Here is a 21,395-nt window from a genome sequence, read left to right as displayed (position 1 = left end):
TACCTTATTCAGTTTATTACCTTATTTCGCTTAGCTTATTACCTTCATTTCATTCCCTCATTCAGCTTATGTAATAAAAATCTGAGAAAACGTTTATTATTGCTCTCTGGATATACTGGGGATAAAGGAGGGCAAGAGAACCACTAAAAGAAAAAATACTTGAAGTAGAACTCAGTATCAGCATATGATCAGCTGAGAAAATTGCCATGAAAATTCATCACGGAGATTAGAAAAGTTTCCAACTGTTTGGGACATAAAGTACTGCAACAGCTTCCCAACAGGAGTATGGAGGCAAAAAAATCCAAACCTGCTTTAAGATAAAAGCTTGATAAATTTACAGGTGGGGTTATATGACCCGTTTAACTGCTGCAGGAAGACCCTCTAGTCCATGGAATCTTTTCTGATCCTGTGTTCCATTTAGAAAAAAAGCAGATGAGAAGACTTAAGCAATAACAGAAGCAAAAGACAACAAGGACATTTCAGTCAAAATGTAAAAGAATAAAATTTAAAAAAAGTACAGCTGTGATCTGATCACCTGGACATAGGTTAGCTGGCGATAAAGCAAACTCTCTTACTTGAAATTCTGGAAAATGTTGCTATTCTGTTTCTTTACAGCATACCTAGCTGCTCTTCCAACTACAGTTCTGGGATGTTTCCAAAGCTGCTATGGGAGACAGATTTGTGTCCTTTCTAGGCAGTTCTACTTTGTTTCAGTTACAGTAAATGAGGGCCTGTTTTCAGTATACTAATAGTCCAGAGTCAGAAATTCTTTTGGTAAGGCTCCTGTATACTCCCAAAAATCCCACTTTGCTCTCCAGAGGCATTCCCTATGTAGCAACAGTTTTCAAGTCTTAGCCCAAGAGTGTTTGGCACTGCAGAAGGGAACTCCTGTAATTTATATACCCATAACACCTTTCCACAGCTGCACAAATCTGAAGGTTTTGTTTGTCCTAAAGCTATTTTTTTTGCCAAGAAGCACAGTTAGTCCAATAAAAAGCAATTCTGTTCATAAACCTTGCCTTGAGTGTAGAGTAAGCAACCGGGGAAAGTCGAGACCCAACAGCAGTTCTCGAACCCCTTTTTTTTTTAATTCAAAAGTCTAACTCATAGCCAGTTTTTCACCCTCGGCCTTGGGCTCTGCATTTTGGCCCCCCTTGTTTTTGGCTGGGTGCTTGTCGCTGCTCGGAAACAACTTTCAAAGGTCCCTAAATAAATTAACTCGTGGCCAGTTTTTTTCCCCCTCGGCCTCGGGCCCCGCACTTTGCTGCCCTGTCTCGGCCGGGCGCTGCTGTCGCCGGCTGCCACAGTTGCGCTGCCAGTTGCGCTGGATTCACCCCCTTTGCAACAGCCATGCCCTCACGGGAGTGACTTCCCCGCGGGCGGCCTTTTCTCCCGTCTCCCCAGCACGGGCGATCCCAGGGTAGGCACAACTCGTTTGGATTCGGGTCGGTGCCCGTCTCGGCCAGCGGCTCTGAAGGGGATGGGGGGGGGGGGCAGCTCTGGCCGAGCTCGGGGCTCAGCGGCCTCGCCTGGCCCCGCTGCCGCCCCCGCCGGGCGGCCCCGATGCGGCCCCTGCGGCAGGGCCGGGAGCAGCGGCCGGGCTGAGGGGCCGGGGCTGCAGCCTCTGCCCGAGGGGCTGCAGCCTCTGCCCGAGGGGCTGCAGCCTCTGCCCGAGGGGCTGCAGCCTCTGCCCGGCCCGGCCGGGGCAGACTGCGCCACTGAACCACAGCGAGTGGCGATCCCAGCACCTCGGGGATAACTCCCCTCTCCTGTGCTGTCCCCGGGCATGAAAGCCTCACCCCTTCTCTCCTATCGCTAGTTAAACCCTTCCAGCTCGAAACCAAGCAGCCCCTTCTCTCCTCAGAAGAAATCGTCTCAGTTCATCCACGACCCCTCTCCATGTGTTCTTGTGCTTTTCCACAAAAAATATTTCACTGTCAGGCCACGGCTTGTAAACCCTTCGGGTGGTCTCCTCAGGCAGCCAGATGTCCACGCTGTGCTTTTATTTTAAGGAGAAATGGGAAAAGCATTTGATTACAAGGAGTTCTCAAACAGGCCTCTTTAATTTTGATTTCTTCCCACTCGAAGCTATAAATACAGCTGAAGATTACAAAGGGTTGTAAAGTAAATACCAAAAGACAACATTTACAGCTTTCCACACAGCTACACCCTAAACCCATAATATGAGGAAATCTGTCCAAAACTTTGAAGTGCTTTTATAGTTTGTTATATGACAAAACACTGGGATTTCTATGTATTTATTTAGCCATCTGCCACTCCCTGAGCAAGTTTTTAAATCCATTTGTTTGCTATATAGAAAAACAGTATTAAGGGGAGTTGTATTTGCAAGCTATTTGGATTACAAAAACATTAACAGAAAGCAAATTCATGATAACAGTGTATCTTTGACTCATACTTGCATGATAAAATCAAAATCTTCTTTTAATATATTATTTTTGGGGAGGGAGGAAGCCTTTGATCTGATTCACCTATTTTCTCCTTAATTATTTTCCTCCAGCTGAATGTTATTCCTATGATTCTAGCAAGAAACTTTTAAAAGTAATTTGGACCTCAGGTCTCATTAAATAAACAAATCAAAACACAAAAGACAAATTAGTAGTAGTATTTCTGCTCATTTGGGAGCACATTGAAGGCAGCAGTCGATACAGATGATCTAATTTAACCAAATGATGTAATAAAGCAAAACAGAGGATTAGGAAAATTTCCTCTCCCTATTTAAATTCTCTGTGATCCAGACTATAGCGTGTCATGTGTTCCAAAAACAGATTCCAATATTGCAGCCAGTGGACTTATATATGAAGACCAGATTTCTGTTGTTGTTGTGTTAGGAGTTTGTCAGGTTGCCTACTTTGAGCTTTAATCTGTTTTTCTCCATAGTGTATCTCATTTGCAGTTCTCTGTGATGTTACCAACCTAAGCAGAGTTGCACTCTTGGTTCAGAAAGACATGCTATGCTGTGATTTCACTTTAGAGTATTATCAGCACGTTTAACTCAGTATGAGTTAGATGTCTACCAGCATAGTTTGATCTACTGAAGTTTATGGAAAAACCTTAATGAATCTGAGTTACCTCAGCAAGGTGCTGGCTGAAGGATCAGGATCCTAATTTCTTATACAAACAGTACACTTTTCCAGTAGGAGAAGACCTGATATTTACTGTGTTACACGGCTTTTCCTCTTTGTTACATTTATAAGAAAGCTGTTTGGCTTATAACAGAAAGCTTGAGTAGAATCCACTGAAGTCATGTGTAGCTTGGCTGCTAAGGATTTGAGGAAAGCTAAAAGAAAACATTTGTTTTAAACACTGGATTGCAGTGGTGTGTTCTTGGAACAAGAACAAAAATATTTTACTATTAAACGAAAATATTTTTAATTACAGAAGAAACCATACTGAGCTTATGATGCCTGTTTGAAGTCTTGTGTCTACGGAAACACACTAACAGTAAATTTCAAATGTTTTCCATGAGAAGGCATTAGATGGAATTCTTAGTGCCAGTAATTCTATCGTATTATATAAAGCATTCTTCCTAATATTAGTAGAAGCTATGTTGCCACATTTTAAGCAGTTCTGACAATTACCCTACTGTCTATGCATGTAAAATTTGTACTATGAATCTAAAAATTATTAAAATCCTAGTGAAATGAGCATAGGTGTGTGGCAGCATCGATAGGTATGTCCTCCAGGCATCCCTGTACGCCATGGGATTTTTTTAAAGGATGTATTTATAGGGAACCTACCCTGAAATTTAGTGTTGCTGCAATGAAAAGTTGCAGCTAGCAAAGAGCACACAAATTGTTTTTCTGTAATTTTAGAAAAGAAGATAGTAATACTGAACCAGATTAAACTACTAAACCAACTGCAATTACTCAAATAATGTACTGAGATTACTCAGGAGCATAATGTGGGTATTTGTGAATGTGCCATAGGATTTATCATACCCATAAGGAGCTCTCAGCTCTTAGTTTCCAAGGAAGAAAGTAGAATTTTCCGAGAGTATGGCTTTCCCTATACCATGCATGTAGTAAGCTCAACACTGAATTAATGGAATAATGGCATGCTACTAATCCTGCATATCAGCTCACTGCCTAACATTGTTGAGGAATATTTGAACTTCAATAACTGTAGCAATGAAGATGAAACAAAGATGATCCTCTACTGATCCTGAAATACTTCAAGAACAATACTGTCCTTATGCCTTCCCATGTGCCTTATTAGACGCCTGAAGAAGGTATTTTTTGGAAGATAATACTCCTCCAAATACTGATCCAGCCTAAAAACTTCTCAACTTGGTAATAGGTGCAGCCAAAACATTACATGGTGTGTATATGCAGGCTGAACCACTTTAAAAACACTCAAAAGAAATGTTTTGTGTTGGTTCTTTGAACACAATCAGCAGTCCAGATCATTAGAGTCTCTTCTCAATAACAAAAATTGAGTGGGTGCTACTGACTGAGGAAAAAATAAGACTAAATTCAAAATGATTGTTTGTTCACTAGTTTCAGTGTCAGATTATTTTAATTTGAAGCTGTACCTCATTGCCTCTTTCAGGGCACAGAAAATAAACTACGTTTGACATGCTCTTCAGAAAACCCAGATCTGTCTGACAGGGTAAGATTCATCTCATTTAACTTTAGTTGGGTATATATCAGAACTAAGCTAGTTGCCTGCTCTTCTGCAGTGATAAGAAGGAGTACAGAAATTATTTATCCAAGCTTCTTTTGAATGCCATGTGTTAATTTCTATCTTGTTACACTGGGTACAGAAATACAGTAAATACCCAAACTTTTGAAAGCAAATAAGACAAGATGAACTTCAATTAGTCTGCAATTTGGCTGCATCTCTTTCATACAAAGATTAACAATTTTGGAGCACAGCTTTAACCCCTTGAGAGTTAGCTGAATGAGTTTGTGTGTGTATATATGTGTGTATGTGCGTGTATGTATGTATATAAAATAACAAATATTTAATGTATAAATATTTAGGATGTTTATAGTGAAGAATATGTGGAATCAGGCAATTCAAGGGAAGGTTGCAATAGTTAAATAATAAACCATAACTATTTGAATAAGGCTGATCTATTTTTCTCTTTATAAATGTGATCTATCTAAAGGCAAGTTACATGGGAGTTTATGAGGCAACTGAAAAACAGGGTGCTTGGTACTGCAATTATTAATATAAATTTAATTGGTCTCCTCCCTCCTTACAGACATTCTTCACTAAAATGGTGGGTGAGTACATACATCTGGGTTTGGTACAGAGTAGTAAACTGAAATCAAACAGTCTAAGCTGAACTCCATTTTCCAGCATCTAATCCACTTACCAGTTCAGCAGTACAGCTTTAATTACAGTAACATGATTTATAATATGTCAAAGCTGTAGGAAAGGCTATGTTAGATCTGGAGCAATACATAACCAGAAAGTAAAAAAAAAAAAAAAAAAAAAAAAGGAACAATGTAGATTTTACTTGCAGACTCTAAATGCCAGAAGACTGTCCATAGCCCAAATTTAAATCCTGGAATGCCTTGGATGTTTCCTGGGAAGTTAATGGTGCTAAGGCATTTTGAGAAACACCTTTAAATTCAGCTCGGTTTATGAGCTGTAGCATGTAATCCCTTTACCGTCGTCACAGAGTAATTGTGCTTTATATGTAAGATTTTTTTCTCATTGGTCTATTTGACCTGATCCTCCAATGTCTTGCGTGCTATAGAAAGTGAATAGGAAAATTTGCATATTGGTAACTAAGGTCATACACCTTGTAGAGATACAGAGTCCTATCTGCAAAGTTTTAAAGAGAAACTCAAACTAGATTCAAATGAACTAGTTCAGCTACTGGAAACAGCGTAGCCATGGCAGCAAGCAGTTCAGTGTCAGCTGTAAAAGCTGCCTGTAAAGGTAAGTAAATATTTGGACAACTTGCTGGCACGGAGGTCTTGTGCTACAACAGTTACACTACTTCAGCTATTTTATGTGCCACTCAGGATGACCTCAGCCTAAGGAACAGCATAGCTGTACCCAATGGCTGCTCGACGGTTTGCTCAACGTGCTTGGAAGTACTCATGAAAAGAAAAGCAAATTTAAAACTCTACCAGTTCTTTATGAGGATCTGTGTAGCAATCCCTTGGTCAAAAATGTGAGACTGTAGCAGATGCTTATTCCTATAGACACTGTTCAATGTGTTGAAGAGTATTAGTCTCAAGGCTCTAGGACTGATCATTTATTATTCACATGAGTTTGTTTCCTGCCCTGAAAGAACATAAGCAGGCTAGTACTTCTGGGGCAATGAGATATACCATTAAGGTGCCTTCTGAGGCCTGTTATCTAAACTTACTTTGCACCACTTCTTTTATATTCAGTGTCTGAGGGTGGTTTTTACGTGGTGATCCAGGTATTACTAGCAACTGAAGGATTGTTAGAAATCACTATAGCTAAGCCAGCTGACCTTATAATTCTGCTGCCCTTAAAATGGATTTCAGTAAAGGTATTTTTCTAGAATCTAATTTGGTTTAGACATGAATAATTTACAGATCTGTTTTACAAGATACCACAAAGGATCAATACAGATATAAAACATACCCACTGCTGTATATGCCAGCTACTGCAAAATGCCACAGTGTTCTTTTTGCAGAACAAATTGCAAACATATGCACCAATTCAATACAGATTATTTTCTTTAAATTATACAAGCTACCCATTAAGTAGTTAATAGTGATTTTTAGTTCTTTCATTTTTCTTATAGTTAAAAAGTTACACAGAGGAAAAAAAGAAAAAGTTGCTTTTCAGTGCTCTGCTTATGGAACAAAAATGGCTATTAGTTTCTCAGAGTTTATTTCTATTTTAAATCTGTGTATACATGCTAACAGTTAGAACCTGTGTTTCCATAATGAGGATAGCAAGATGCTTTACACATATTTTGTCATGTTTTTACTTTTATGCACAACAGAAAATTGGACAAAAGGAAATGTGGTTATTTTGATGGCCTACACCTATTTGGCTTTATGGGTACAAGTAGGCAGAAAAATGCATAGAAAGGCCTTTCTCTGTGAATATTTAAGTTCTACAAAGTACACAGATTAGTCTTTATACTTATAATACAATTAATGTTGATATGAATGATGATAGCTAGCTCTGTCTAGAATTACTTGGATCTGATGTGAAGTTCTACATTTGCGACTTAAGTTTTGCAACCTAGCAGAATATAGGAGAATCTAGAATACAGTGATGCCCGAGTATATAATCTGAAAATTTAATTGACATTAATATCTAACTGGAATCTAGTTGATTATCTCAAAAAATTGACAGAAACCCATGTAAGTGGTTAGTTGCTGTAAACAGTAATGTCTTGAGATTGGTTACATTTACCACACATCCAGCATTTTTGGTTTTTACATTGAAATCTCAAAACTTCTTTCTAGAACATGTATATGCAGAGTTTACTAGCCACCAACACAAGCTAATGTCATAGTCAAGACTTGTCTGATTACAAAACGAGCATAAATATATATTTTTAATATTTTTTTAAGTTTGGAGAAAATAAATATTATGAAGTTATGCTTAGTTTATAATCAAAATGTAACTTTTGCCAAACTCCCAAGTCTGACAGGTTTTACTAGTTCTTCTCTTCAAGTTTCAGTGATGGACAACACAGGATTTACCCTTACATAACCTTGAGGATGTGCCTATGTGGAGTACAATACAAAGTTACTCTTCCTCAGGTCTGGCCATTATTGTTAAAAACAAAGTAATATGCATCCACATTTTCATTTGACCTTGCTTGCTATCAGTGTTTTAAACCACATTTGTTTACTGCCTCTGCTCCTGAGAGATTCTCTAGTGCATTTTGGTTTTGGGATTAAAACTAATGTTACCCAGCTGCCCTCATGGGGGATATTCTGCTGTATAGTATTGAAATGACTCAGCATTCCCTGTGCAGTGTCTTAAAACCTAGGCAGTTGCTGTTAGGATCTGGTGATGTGTCTAACTTCTACTTTTTTCTTTAAAACTTAAACATATCCTTCAGAATAATTTGGGGGTTTGACCCCCTTCCATTTCCATTATCTATAGTGGAGGGCAAAATTTTAAAAGCCCAGCCTCACTTCTCTTCATTTGAAATAGTGAAGAGAACAGTTTAATTTGCAATGTCAGCAGAGAAGTCCGAGGCTTTGGAAGGTATTAGTTAACTTCCTTTTCAGTGTAGCAATAGCTGCAGTGATAGCAGGCCACCACTGGCAGCTCTTGTCCTTGTGTTAGATTCTGCATCATTTTGAAATCACTTGCTGACCAAAACCAGTGCACATATCACAGATTTTCCCATTGGAAACTCCTGTTCTGAAGATGGAGCAGAAAGTATGACTTTCGATGAGCAACACTAAAATAATGAGTGCTACCAATTTTTTTTTCATACCAAAAAGACAATATTTTTAAATACTAGACATGGTAAGACTAGAAAAGTCTTCCATTTACCCTGCCATAGTCTTGTACACTTTCAAGAAGTTACTTACATTTCACTTGAGCTATGATAAAATGTGTTAAGTATCAATACTGCTGCAGTGTGCTAAACTACCTTCTCCTATGGTATTTAAATACAATGCCTATAAAGTTGCTGAATATTGTTTCTTGAATATCAAGGACAAACAATTTCCTACATTTTCTAATTGCCATGTTACAAGAAAGAAATAGAAGGAAATGTTCTAATCATTATCAGGCAAATTAACAATTCTTGCACAACTAATGTCTTTCAGTTTTTGAAGTTGGATTCTACTGTGTCTGGTCTGTTGTGATACTTTAATCTTTTTATAACTGATTTCCTTTCCATGCTTGTCCTTATCTATGCATTATTGCCTCATTTTGTTCATACTAAGGTTTCTGTTTCTATATATGTACGCAGATTTGCAGCTCAGGAACCCCTCTTTTTAGGCACTGTGGCACAATGTGCTTCTAATAACATAGCTAAGTTTCACATACTTCAAATGCAGTGTTAGTGGTAACTCAGCTTCAGGCATGGGCTATGGCATCCTAAACCATAATGGACAGACCTTTGTGGCAGCGATTCTGTCAGCACAAAAGCACCTGACCACTACTTAAGAGGATCAGGCGGACAGAAGAGGTCAATGTGTCATGTGCTGTACACTGGCCAAAAGCAATGGGTGGAAGGAGGGTTTTCACACTCTAGGACAAATTGGAATTGATTCAGCCAGTCATACTTTTGCATTAGAGATGGACGAAGTTGGTAATTTAAGGAAAAAAGAAAAACACAGTTTGGGGATTTTTCTCATAGCAAAAGAAGCATTAAATTGTAGCCTTTAGGTGAGACTGGCATTTAGTACCAGAGGAAGAGGGGTTTGGGGGAGAAAGTAGCAAGAACTTCTTTAATTGACTAATGCCAAATTTAGTTAATGGTATGAAATACTAGCAGAGTAAAAGGATTTTTACCCTTACCTTGTATCTAGTTTTTAGAGATAAGAATATCTTTAGCAATTACAAAACTTGAGAAAACCCGACAAAGCACAGCGGACTTCCTTATTGGTCATGTTATAAGATAATAATTACTGTTAAAACTGAATAATTAAAAAAATAAATCGCCTTTCCCTATCTGTACTGTTTTCTGCACTTGCGTTACACAAAGTACATAAAGTGCACACAGTTAGCTGTGCTTTCAGTTTCTTTTTTTTTCCATTCATTAACATTTTCTCCTGCTGTTTTGTGGATGCCTACTTCAGAAAAAACTTAAAATCCAAACAAATATTTTCCATTTTAATAAGAAAACTTATTAGTTATTACGTCTGTCAAAGCTCTTTTCTCAGCTTTAACTACTGGACAATATTTTTGTATCACATAACACAAATTAATTTATGATCAAAAGTGATTAATGTTTTGATCAGATGGTGACTAGAGATGTGACATGGGGTAGTGAGGTTGGAGGGGTTACTGCTTACTCAGCAAACACACGTTCCTGGCTTGCTGCAATGGTTTGTAAGATGTGTTTGCATAAAATACCATGGAAGGTGGTATAATTTTTCCTTCATACTTCAGTAGTCTGGTCATGATTACAAATAGGGATTTTTGGAAGTACAAGAGGGAAATGCCAAATACATAGAAGAAGAAAAATGTCCTGGTGAAGAGGTTAAGCACTGGAATTTCCTGACAAAAACCCTAGTAACTCTACATCCTTGGAGATACTCAAAATTTGACCGGACAGTACTAGCCCTGGTTTGATAACGTGTTGGATGGCATGACCTCCAGAGATGCCTTCTAATCTAACTCTCCTACAATTTAAAGACAACTGTCTGTGCCCTACATTAACTTACATTTCAATCACAGGGAAAGATGGAAAAACTCTAGGCCAGACAATTTATAAGAGAAAATAGATACTCAGTACAAATTTATGTTTTTGTTTCCACATGTACTATTTTAAAACATGGTTTCCAGACTGATTTTTTTGAAATATATTCTTTAATGTGTCTATAGGCTGTGCTGCTCTGTATTAATTCTAAAAAAAAGCATTTTTCATGGAAAGTTTGACCCAGAGTTAATTTTAGAGGTGCTAGCCAACACTGCTGTTATAAAGCATCTTTTCCTGTTTATGGTAAGAACAGATCTTCTCTTTTTTTGTACTTATTACCTTGACAAAACCAGAGGTCATTAGCAAGGTGAATGTCTGTTTTTTCAGTGCTGCTGTCAATATAATTTTAGGAAATATACACAACTGCTGTCCGATACAAGTTTTCAGATGGAATGAAACAGTATTTTCATCCACGTTTTTCCCATTACTGTCATTGATGTTTGTATTTGGCATAAGGGATGCCATAATTTTTTAAATTATTATTTATTTATTTAGAAGCTGTACAGGATATGTTGTTGAAACAGAGGTCCCTGCAGTTTCCCTTATACAGCTAATTTCTGTAACCGAAGAAGGGATTTTCTAAAAGCCATAATGGTTGCAACCAATACAAGTGCACATCCATTAGGACTTAAGCATATCTTAGCTGAGCTACTATTAGCAGTATTTAAACAATACAAGCAACATACTTGCATAGAAAAACAACCAACCTCTTTCGTATGCATTCATGCAAAAGCCTGGGAAGTCAATAAATACATAATACAGAAACTTCACTTTTCCCCCATACTTGGTAATAATGTGCAGACGTACAGTCAGTTTTCCAGGTTTTCACCTTTAGGTGAGAATCTCAAAAGTATTTTAAAATGGATGGATAAATGGGAAGAAAAATTAGGGTCCCAAAATATGCATATAAACAGAATAGTGTTCCAACCCATCAAAAACTTTGATAGAGGAGGCTGGTCACAGGTTCCATGTAACTGGGCTGTCAAAAAACAATGAAAATATGTATGAATTATAATTAGAAGCAATTTGCCCAATATTGCAATGCAGAGATAGAAATAGAATTCCAGTCTTTTATTTTAAAATCCTAAGATAAACAGTAGCTTTACAGTGTTCCCCGTCTTCTATACAGTTTGGGATTTTATGTTTTTTGGCAGGCTAACCAAGTTTAGCATAACACTGTGGGCTTATGTGGCCTTCTTTCCCTCTGTAATATTCTTGGAACAATCCTACAATATGGTGATGTTAAAAGGCTTATTCCATCACTTTCTGATTCTGAAGTTTCTTCTCATACTCCATATACCAGAGGCCTGATCTGTCTCACATCTGTGCAACCATGCACACAGCCACTCCCCCTATATCAACATGTTTTCATTTTGGGTTTATTCGAAATTTCCAAGATTTATTTATTCTAGACACACTAGATTTCCCACTGATAAAAAATAGTGTGATGTTTGCTTATAGTATGTAGACCAGTGAGCTGAAGTCCTGTTGAAAACCTCATCCTGTTTCTAATGTGCAGTTGAACCTTGGAGAAGCCATCACTGTACAATCCTATTTTTATTTAATAACTGGGAAAAATCATAATACTTTCCTTTCTACAAAGCCTGGGTGCATATGGATAAAAATACTGAATATTTTATTACTAATAAGAAATGCTTAGAAAAATCAACTGAATATCTATTACATACTAATATTTGAAGAAGGGTTGAAAATGTTAAAATTATGTAAAACTCAGGTTAACCCTTAAAGAAGACACTGTTACAGTATGCAAAAAATAACCATAACTTTGTTTTCTTACTGGCTTAAATGTGTAAGTTATTCAACAAAATCTTTACTTTTTGTCACCTTGAGAGTCAGGTAGAAGAAAGAAGGCACATCATACAAACTTTGAATAAAAGCGAGAATATACAGAAAGCGCCTCAGCCATGAGAAAATTTGCACAGCACAGGGAAGGAGTAGGAGAGGAGGGTGATGAAAATACTAATGAACAGGGAAAGTTATAGTAAATTTAGGCAGAAGAGAAGCAGTCACTTTATATATCCCTCAAGAATTTGAGTTTGGCAATTCATGACTGGCTTGGATTTTACCGTCAGTAAGAATTAAAGTTTTTTATAACTGAATAGTCAGGATGAAAATGGCATATTTATAACCGTTATTCTCATACTACAGCTTCTATGCTTGACTAAGAAAATTTAAGTAGTCATTTTAAATCCTACAGAAGAGAAATTGTTGTTAAGAATAACAACCTTTTTCACATTATCCTAGCATACAGAAAAAGTGATAAAGGGCTTTCTTCCATTTTATTTTGGAAAATCCTTTCTAGATTCAAAAATTGCTCATGATTATGATCCACCACCTACTTGGTTGCTAAGGACTGAAATAAAATGTGATTCTGCATTTCTCTTAAAACTGTTGGATTTTTCTTAAAAATTTTAAGTCCGCAAACATTTCTCTTAATGCTTTATAATACAGTGAGTTAAAACTTGGTGTTAGTAATGCCAAGGTCACAGTTTCAATCCCTTGTATGGGCCATTCACTTAAGAGCTGGACTTGATCCTTGTGGGTCCCTTCCAGTTCAGAAGATTCTGTGACAGAAATTTAGTAGAATTTCAAGGATTTTATCAGTGACCTGCAGAACTTTGTGAATTTACATTAATACCAAAACTGTTAATCCAGTACCTCCCCAAACACTTTACAGATTTAGCAGAAGGTCTGTAAAGAAGATAAAAATTTTGTCAGAACAGAAGCCCTAGTGAATACCTAGCAGCAGCCTTCCAATGCTCAAGAGGAAGTTATCAACCAAAAGTCTGATGCCAGGCTCTCTACAGAGGGACAAGAAAAGAGAATGAGAAACAGCAATCAGAAATTGGGAGAGTTCCAGCTAGATATAAAGAAAACATATTTCAGGATTATGATACTTGAGTATCGGTGAAGGTTTTCCAGAGAGACTGTGGGGATTCAGAGGTTTTCAAGACCCAACTGGAGAAAGGTCTGGGCAGTCTGGCCTGAACTGAGTGTTGACCCAGCTTCAAGGAGAGGGTTCACAAGAGATCTATTCCTGGCTGATAAAGTCTCTCATTCAATTTGCAGCTAACCCTGGCACTGAATGTGACAACTTTTTAACAGCCAGCATGAAGCACTGCTTAAGAGTTTAGGACAGAAAACGAGATGCAACTCTGATAGTCTCAAGGAAAATTTAGGTAAGTAGAGCAAACGTAGGCAAATTGCAGTCCCCTCTGCTGAAATGAAAATCAGTGAACATGGCACAGTCTTCCTTTAGGCTTCTTTGGGCATTTGCAGTCAGCAGTATTTGCATTCATCCCATTTGTGCCCTAGTCTGCCTGGCATTTTTTAAAGGACAGTGGCATAAAGCCTTCACCATGCTAGAAAATTGTTTCCACAAACGCATTATGAGAACTAAAATGTAATTCTACAAGTGACCATTAAGTATTGAGACTGTTTTAAGAGAAATATGCAGGAAGCAAAAATTATCCCAGGAGCTGATGTCTGCATAAAAGACAGCATGGTCATAAACCTGCTATCATCAGCATGTGGACTGTAGTGATGCATAGCAAAAAAATTGGAATGGAAATGATTGACACTGGCCACTGGTGGGTTCCAGTTCTTCTGTTCTTGGGATGCCCAGTGGAAGCTAGATCATCATCTTTCAGCCAAAGGTTGTTAATCCCCATGATTCCAGAGATGTAAGGAATATAAGACACTTGTATTCCACCTTACATTCCAGATCTTATATTTTTTGCTGTAGGAGGTATCCCGTGCCTACTGTCAAAATCTGGTTTCCCGCTCTTTCTCTCTGTAACAGGAGTCAGAATCACAGACAAGGACATGTGTACTAGGGACAGTTTCTAGTTTGTCCTTCTCCTTGTCTCCATATGACAGCAGAGTAACAGCTCCTTAAGATGTAAAGAAAGGCATTTTGAATTCAGTAACAACAGGTTTTAAAAAGAGGTTAAAAAAAATCTCAGTACCTCTAAATACAATGTTTAACTAACTTGCATAATCACCTCAGCATGAAATCTTCAGGAATCACTACATAGACTCATTACATAGAATCATTACTTATGACTCTTAGGTGATGTGAAAATACTTTTTCACTGTGGATTGTGCCATCCCCAGCTGTCACATGTCCCAGGCCCTAGCAGAAAGGTGAAGAAGAAGGTGCCAATTAACTAACTCCCAGTGGCTACAATATCTAGTTTAGCCATGACTGCTTACTATGGCATAGTTCCCTGTTGTTGCAGTATTTTTCTGGTATTCTCATTAGCCTTGCCCTCAACACTTCTGTGAAGAAATTAGCAAAGTTATAAAATAACATTTAGAAAATGTAAGTATCAAGCAGAGAAGAAATAAGAGATTTGAGTGAGAGTCCGTAGTGGATATTTGCAGCAGGTTTTTTTGTTCTTTTTTTTCTTTTGCCTTAGAAAAGACCACAGGTACTGCAAATTTTCCAGATGGACTAGAAAAACGCTTGCCTGAAATTATTTCTATGGGAGAATCAATGAAGTCTGCTTTTGGTTCAGGGAAATATGTTAATTTTTTTTTTCCCATTAATTACATTTGGTCAGTAACTTACTTGTGTGGTATTATCCTCATGGCTGTGGATGTCAACACTTTTTCATAGTAGTTACATGATGAGCAGTGTTTCCACAAGTCACTCAGTTACTCCTGAGTCAGAAGGGACTACTACGCTCCAGTCAGAGTATATCTGCTTTGCTTTTCTTCATACTCTGATAGGAAGACAAGGATCCTCATATTTCTGGTGTCAGTATAGTTCTTTCTTCAAAGCCTATCCCATTGTAAATTTTTAATACTTTCATACTTTTTATGCCTATCCCTGAACTGGCAGAATGCCAAATCAGCTCAGTGCATAATTAATGAGTATCAATTATATTCCTACTAGATAGAAGTTTCCTATCAACTTCAGATTGCACAATACACTTCCATTTCCATCTTAGTTTCTCTTGCTTTTCCTAGTGTGTGCAACCTTGGAGATATCTATATTTACAACTCCTTGTGGTTTATTTATATGAACAGAACAAGAATCTAGACTCCTTACGATGAAGACATCTCATTGGTCTGCCTACATATAAACTTGTAGTACCTAAAGTCAAGATTATGCTATTGTGTTTTCCATTGAGACATTTCATGGAAAACTGTCAGCCTCCTCATCTGTTCTGAGATCTGCCCCTCTTCTCAAGCTAGAGACTTGAGAACATTTTTCTCAGAGGATTATAGGAAGAGCCCTTTTCCCTGTATTATGACTCACCCTTTCTGCATCCTCCTCCAAATCAATTTGAAAATATGAATCAAAGGAAAAGACACTCTAGAACACATTTTTACGATTGTAAATGTGCATTTGGCAGGACATAACAATACCTGGATCCCTTTACTTTGACTTCATGCCATTAGAAGCCATCTAATCATATCTGTGTGATGATACATAGAAATTGCAATAAAGACTTACGCTTTTCAGTCTAAAAAATCATTCACTAAACAACATTTTCTCAATTGTGGCCTTTGCACTAAATCTCTTGGCCATGACTTTAATAAGTAGCACAAAGACATTTTGCTTCCACATAAGAATAAACCAAAAACTACTCTGAATACATTTCAAATACAGTGGAACAAAAGTCGACATGCATCTTTTTACCAAACTCATTTATCTTTTGAGTCCTGTGAAAAAGAAGACATGTAAAGTCCTGCTAATACAGAAAATATCCAAAGAAGCATGCCATATTTGAAATTCATAATTGATATACGAGTCAGTTCTGTCTTTTGCTTCTTTATCTCTGAGGTTCATGACTCATTCACTTATTTGAAGGATATCTGTCAGAAAGTCTTTAGCTGTTTCACAGACTTTATTCTACAGTCTTGCACAAAGTCATAGCAAAATTTCATTTGAGACTATTTTGTATACCTTCTGTAGTTTTCCTCAAACTTTTTTAAACTTTCAGAGAAATAGGAATGGGATTGTATTAAGAACTTACTTAACAGAGGAGTATCAGAACATACAAACAAAGTAAAACACCAAAAGCAGCAATTTTTTGGTGTTCAGTGCATAACTTCATTAAAACTTGCTTGTTGGTTGCTGGTCTTTTTATTTAAAAGGAGAAAATGCATGTCCTGTTATGCTACACAGAAAGAAAACAAAAGGAAATGGCCTTGAGTTGCACAAGAGGAGGTTGAGATCAGATATTAGGAAAAAAAAAATCATGAAAAGGGTTGTAAAGCCTTGGAACAGATTGCCCAGGGAAGTGGTGGAACTATCTCTGTAAGTGTTCAAAAAATGTGTGGATGTGGCACTTAAGGACATGACTTAATGGTGAACATGGTGGTAGTGCTATGTGAATGGTTGGACTTGATGGTCTTAAAGGTCTTTTCCAACTTTAACAATTCTATGATTCTCCTTTGCAAGGGTAAGTAGATAAGGAGCTAGGGTAGAAGGATCCTTTACTCCTTTCTGTCATTTACTCAGCTTTTACTGATATTACCATTGTGCCTCTTCTGAAGCTTTCTCGCACTGCCTGCTACCAGAGCCAGGTCAGCAGATTAGATAGAGGTTACCCCAGTATGATAGATCTGTCTGTGTGTTTCATACTGAATTCACACTGAGATGGTAACAGCAGTCACTTTCTTTTCTTTCTTCTTTTTTTTTTTTTTTTTTTTTAAGTAGGCCACCTGTCCCTCAAGCAATTGTGTCAGCTGCTTAGGTTTAAAAATAATTTTGGCTAAAAAAAAGTCTTCATACTAATAGAATCCTAAAATGTAAGATAATGAGATAAAAATTATATTGCTCATAAACTTCCATAAAGAGGGGTAAATCTTAGCAGTTTTGTATTGCTCATTCACGTTCCAGTCTTACTTCCTTTTCCCTCTAATTTTTTCTCCTCTCCCAGCTGAATAAGACAAAATTCTCCTTCATAGAAAAAGCAGAGGCACGCAGAGACAAATAGAGATCATCTAGCAATTCCTGTTCAGCTACTGTTGGTTATATTAAAATTTAGGGGTCTTTGTTTTGCTTTACTGGGGAAAAGCCCTGTAAACTTTTTGTTGAAGAGGATGCTGTCTAGCAGTCACAGGTTTAGCCCAACTATTCTGTTCCAGAATATGGGCCTGCTGCAGAAAAGTCCTAAGGCCAAGAAATTAAAAGGAAGCTACATGGGAAAGATGGGATCAGAGAAGTGAGCGAGGAAAACTATTCAGGAGCATGAAGAGAAGATATAGTCGATAAGGCTGAGTAGCGAAGAAAATGGGCCAGTTCACTTGTCAGTTGACTTTGTGACAATTTTTGCAGCGCAGCAGTCTTCTCCTAATTTTCATGCATTAAATGTCATATCCAGAAATCCTTATGATGTTACAGAAAAGCCTTAATAAGCCTTTTTAGCTGTCTGGCATCATTCTTCTGATCTTCTAGTTGTTTCAAAAAATGTTACCTCTTTTCCTAGGTTGAGAATATTTCCTATACTTCTGCTTGATGCAGTTTCCTAGAATCACCTTGCTTGAATATAGAAACAGTAAACTAGAATTTATTTTTATTTTTCCCTGATCTCCCGTTTCCTCCCTACACCCTCTGTCAAGTAAGCACCTGCACTCTTGCTATTTCTTCTGAAGCCTTGTTTCATACAAGAAAAGCATTTAATTCATGTGCCGTTGTTGTGTGTAGAAAGTGCTCTGAAACCAGACGCAGTGATTCTGGATGCACATATTTTTAGATAGAAAATCAATTTTTGGCTTCAGTCATAAAAGAAACTGTTTTAAAGAAACTGAACCAGATCTCTTATTTCACAGCTTCTAAAGTGTGTCTGACTCCAGATAGTTTGAATACTAAAAGAATGACCTAAATCAAACAAGAAAACAGACCCTCTCCACCCCATCCTGTTCCTAATTATATTAGGAAAAAATTCTGGTGGTGAGGCACTGGAACAGGTTGCCCAGAGAAGTTGTAGATGCCTCATCCCTGGAAGTGTTCAAGGCCAGGTTGGATGGGGCCTGAGCAACCTAGCCTAGTTGAAGGTGTCCCTACCCACAGCAGGGGGGTTGGAACTGCATGATCTTCAAGGTTCCCTTCCAATCCAAACCATTCTATGATTCTGTGATCCCACAATAGTATCTGAAAGAAAAAATAGGATAACTTTGTGGTACAGCTTTCTCTGCTTATGTAAGTGAAATACTGAGGGAAAAGTATAAAGTTTGTTTTAACTTATTGCTTTGTTAAAACAAAACAAAAAAAGGTCTCAGTAGTCTAAATTTGGTATTCCCATGAGCTTTGCAGGGAGTATAAATCCACAAAGCTTCAGGTTTTGTGTTTTGGTTTTTTTCCCTGATGCTATCCAGGGATGTTCTCAATAATACATAAGCCTTTGGAAAAAATAGTTTGAAAGCCTTAGTATCTCTGCCTAGCTGCTGATTATGAAAACAGCTAATATAGCAACTTTTGAGGAATGTAAACTGCAGAGAGCACCAAGGTTAGGCAAACGGGAGACGATAATCACAGGTTTGTAAATCTCGTAAGTGGAAAGAGAGTGGCTGGAGGAAGCCTCTGCCCTCGGGAGCTGCCTCGGGCCGCGCCAAGCAGGACACCGCTCGGAGCGGCAGCGGGATCAGCGGCGCCCGCTCCCTCCCGAGCCCGGCCGGGCACCTGCGGGGCGGCTCCCCGGGCCGGCTCCCGCTGCCATTGGCCTGGCGCCGCTTCCCGCCTCCTTTGAAAGCTCGGGAAGGGCGGGCGGCAGCGGCGCCTCGGCAGTCGGGCAGCAGGGTCGGACCAGGCCGGGAGTCCTGGGCGCTGCAGGTAACCCTGGGCAGCCCGCGGGGCAGCCTTTGCTCCCGCAGTTTTTCCTCGTGGGGATTGTAGGTGGGCTCGGTTGGGTTGGGTTGGGTTGAGTGAGCTTCACTGAGGTTTCTTTGCTTGTGGGTTCTTCGTGCTACGTGGTAACACTAAAAGAAGTTTGTGTGCTTCATATGGCAGTGCTTGTCTTGGCAGCTTCATGCTTTATTGTAAGTAGTAGAGTTCTTTGGGGTTTTTCTTTCTTTTTTTTTTTTTTTTTAATGTTTACTTGGATTCAGCTTCTATTGCCTTGTTAAGGTAGGCTTGCTATCTGAGCAGATGAACCAGTGCTTGGGCTAGCTGTGATGACTTACAAAGGTGTTTCTTAAGGCCCTAGTAATAGCGGGCAGTAGTAGGGCAGTATTGTGTACTTTGGGGCTGGTGCTTATGAAGTAGTATTGGAAAAACTTGTCTTACAATTTCTTTTGTGGCTTTCATCCACTTGTTTAGTTGCCAAAGAATAGTGACATTAATTGTGAACTTACAAGGTAAGCTTCTTTTGACCTTGTTCTAAAACCCTTGATGAAGAAAAAAACCTAGTGAATTATTGAAATAATAGTCTGGAGGCCTAGAAGTCATGTCATTGCTGAAATATATTTAATTCCAAAATTGTAGAACTTATGTTTGTTAGGTGTTGTTAAATATTCACCAAGTGTATGCTGATGAAAAAAATCTCTTTCTGATTTAATATTCTACCAACATTGAGCTTTAGTGTGTTTTATTCTTTCATAACTGGATGGGAATAATAAATCACTTTGGAGTTAGTTTGTCTGTTTCAAGGTAGGAGTATCAACTAGCACCTTCCAAAATATAATAGGGCTGCTGTGAGAACCAGGGTATAGAATATAATGTTAAACCAGAATAGAAATAGTTTGCAGGATTGCTCTTATCTATATGCTACTTGCAGAAAAAGGAAGAATTACAATTTACTATAATTATGGGAATGTATGGTATACTTCAGTATAAAATACCTATATATGTTTTCATCTGCCCTTAACACAGCTGCAATGAAGGCTACAAATATGTGTGAGTTCCTTAGAACATGTGTACTTATACAATTAATTAGTTCTGAAGCTACTTAGGCTGAGCACAAGTACATGTTTTTCCCTATCAAATTTCTGCACAGATGTCTGATGTGGCTTGGCAACACAAATGGGCTTTTTATTTTTTTTTTTTGGTACTACTGTTTATTCTGTCCATAAACTGTAAAGGCAGGGGAACTAGAAATTTCTATATGGTTCTTGTTTCCTCCCCCACAAACCCCATCTTGCAGCTTCAGTTCTCCCATGTTAGAACTAAGCAGGATTCTGATGGTAGCTGCTTTTGAAAACTGCCTGGGTGTCTCTTTGGAAATAGTCAGAATTTTAATGCACAGGCTGGCTGTGTTCGTTTATAGAACTACTGCTTCCAATAATATCCCTGCTGATCTCATGAAAGGGGGAAAGTAAACAGTAATGAAAAAGATACTGGGTTTGTTCCAGCTGAAAGGAACAGTAATTTTTTTCCCCCTCAAAACTTACTTCTGTACTCTCTCCCTCCATTCTGCCTCCCTGGGTGGTGAGGGAGATTGTGGCTTGTATGTTAGTCTCCCCATGGAACCATGTATGTGCGTGAGAGGTTTTTTTTCCTCATAAGTTATCATTCTGCAAGTCATGTGTTCTCTCTCATAATTCCTGTCTGAAAGCGTTCTTGTGAAGTTAATCTAGTTTAAAGAAAAGAGATGTGCTGCTAATTCCTCTGACAAGCTTTGTGACTTCACAAATATGCCACTTGCTTTCAAAAGTTTGTGTTATGCAGGACTTGTAAACAATGGTTCCCAGATTTGTTGAAGACACTCTCCTGCAAGCTGCTCCTCACAGATGCACCTCTGAGCTCAACAGGAGCTCTGTGACTAAGTTCTACTCTTGAGTAGGTCATCTGCAAGGATGGGCTTAAAGGTTGGGTGTGAAGTGTAGCCTTGAACAGAGTGAACTCATGTACTGCTATTTTTTTGCTCAAATGCAGTGGGAATAATATTTAAAAGTAAAGGCAGTTTTATATCTAAATAACTTGGAAAGATGCCACTAAAGTTTCTTGTCTTTCCTTTTAACCTTCCTTAAATGGCTTTTTTTTTTTTTAATAAGAAAAATATGGGGGCCTTTGCTATACCTATATGTATATTAGCTTGTGGATTTCTTTTTTAACTCTTAT

General features: G+C 38.2%; 1 protein-coding gene across 4 annotated transcripts in view; it reads left to right on the top strand.

Moving 5' to 3' along the window:
* Nucleotides 1–1,323: 1,323 nt before the first annotated feature.
* SGMS2 (sphingomyelin synthase 2) overlaps nt 1,324–21,395 on the top strand; it is a 60,236-nt gene continuing 40,164 nt past the window's right edge. The window contains exons 1-3 of one of the 4 annotated variants that reach the window (XM_050338699.1): nt 1,324–1,420; nt 4,570–4,629; nt 13,451–13,560. The gene's annotated coding sequence lies outside the window, so the exon portion shown is untranslated. Of the gene's footprint in view, nt 1,421–4,569; nt 4,630–13,450; nt 13,561–18,711; nt 18,876–19,086; nt 19,170–21,395 lie in introns of those variants that run through there. The other 3 variants (XM_050338702.1, XM_050338701.1, XM_050338700.1) reach the window with 3 other exon arrangements.

The sequence above is a fragment of the Myiozetetes cayanensis genome, unplaced genomic scaffold, assembly GCF_022539395.1.
Source record: "Myiozetetes cayanensis isolate MyiCay16 unplaced genomic scaffold, myiCay2020 scf7, whole genome shotgun sequence".
Lineage (NCBI taxonomy): Eukaryota > Metazoa > Chordata > Aves > Passeriformes > Tyrannidae > Myiozetetes > Myiozetetes cayanensis.
The sequence above is the reverse complement of the archived record's forward strand: the minus strand, read 5'-3'. Positions and strand labels throughout refer to the sequence as shown.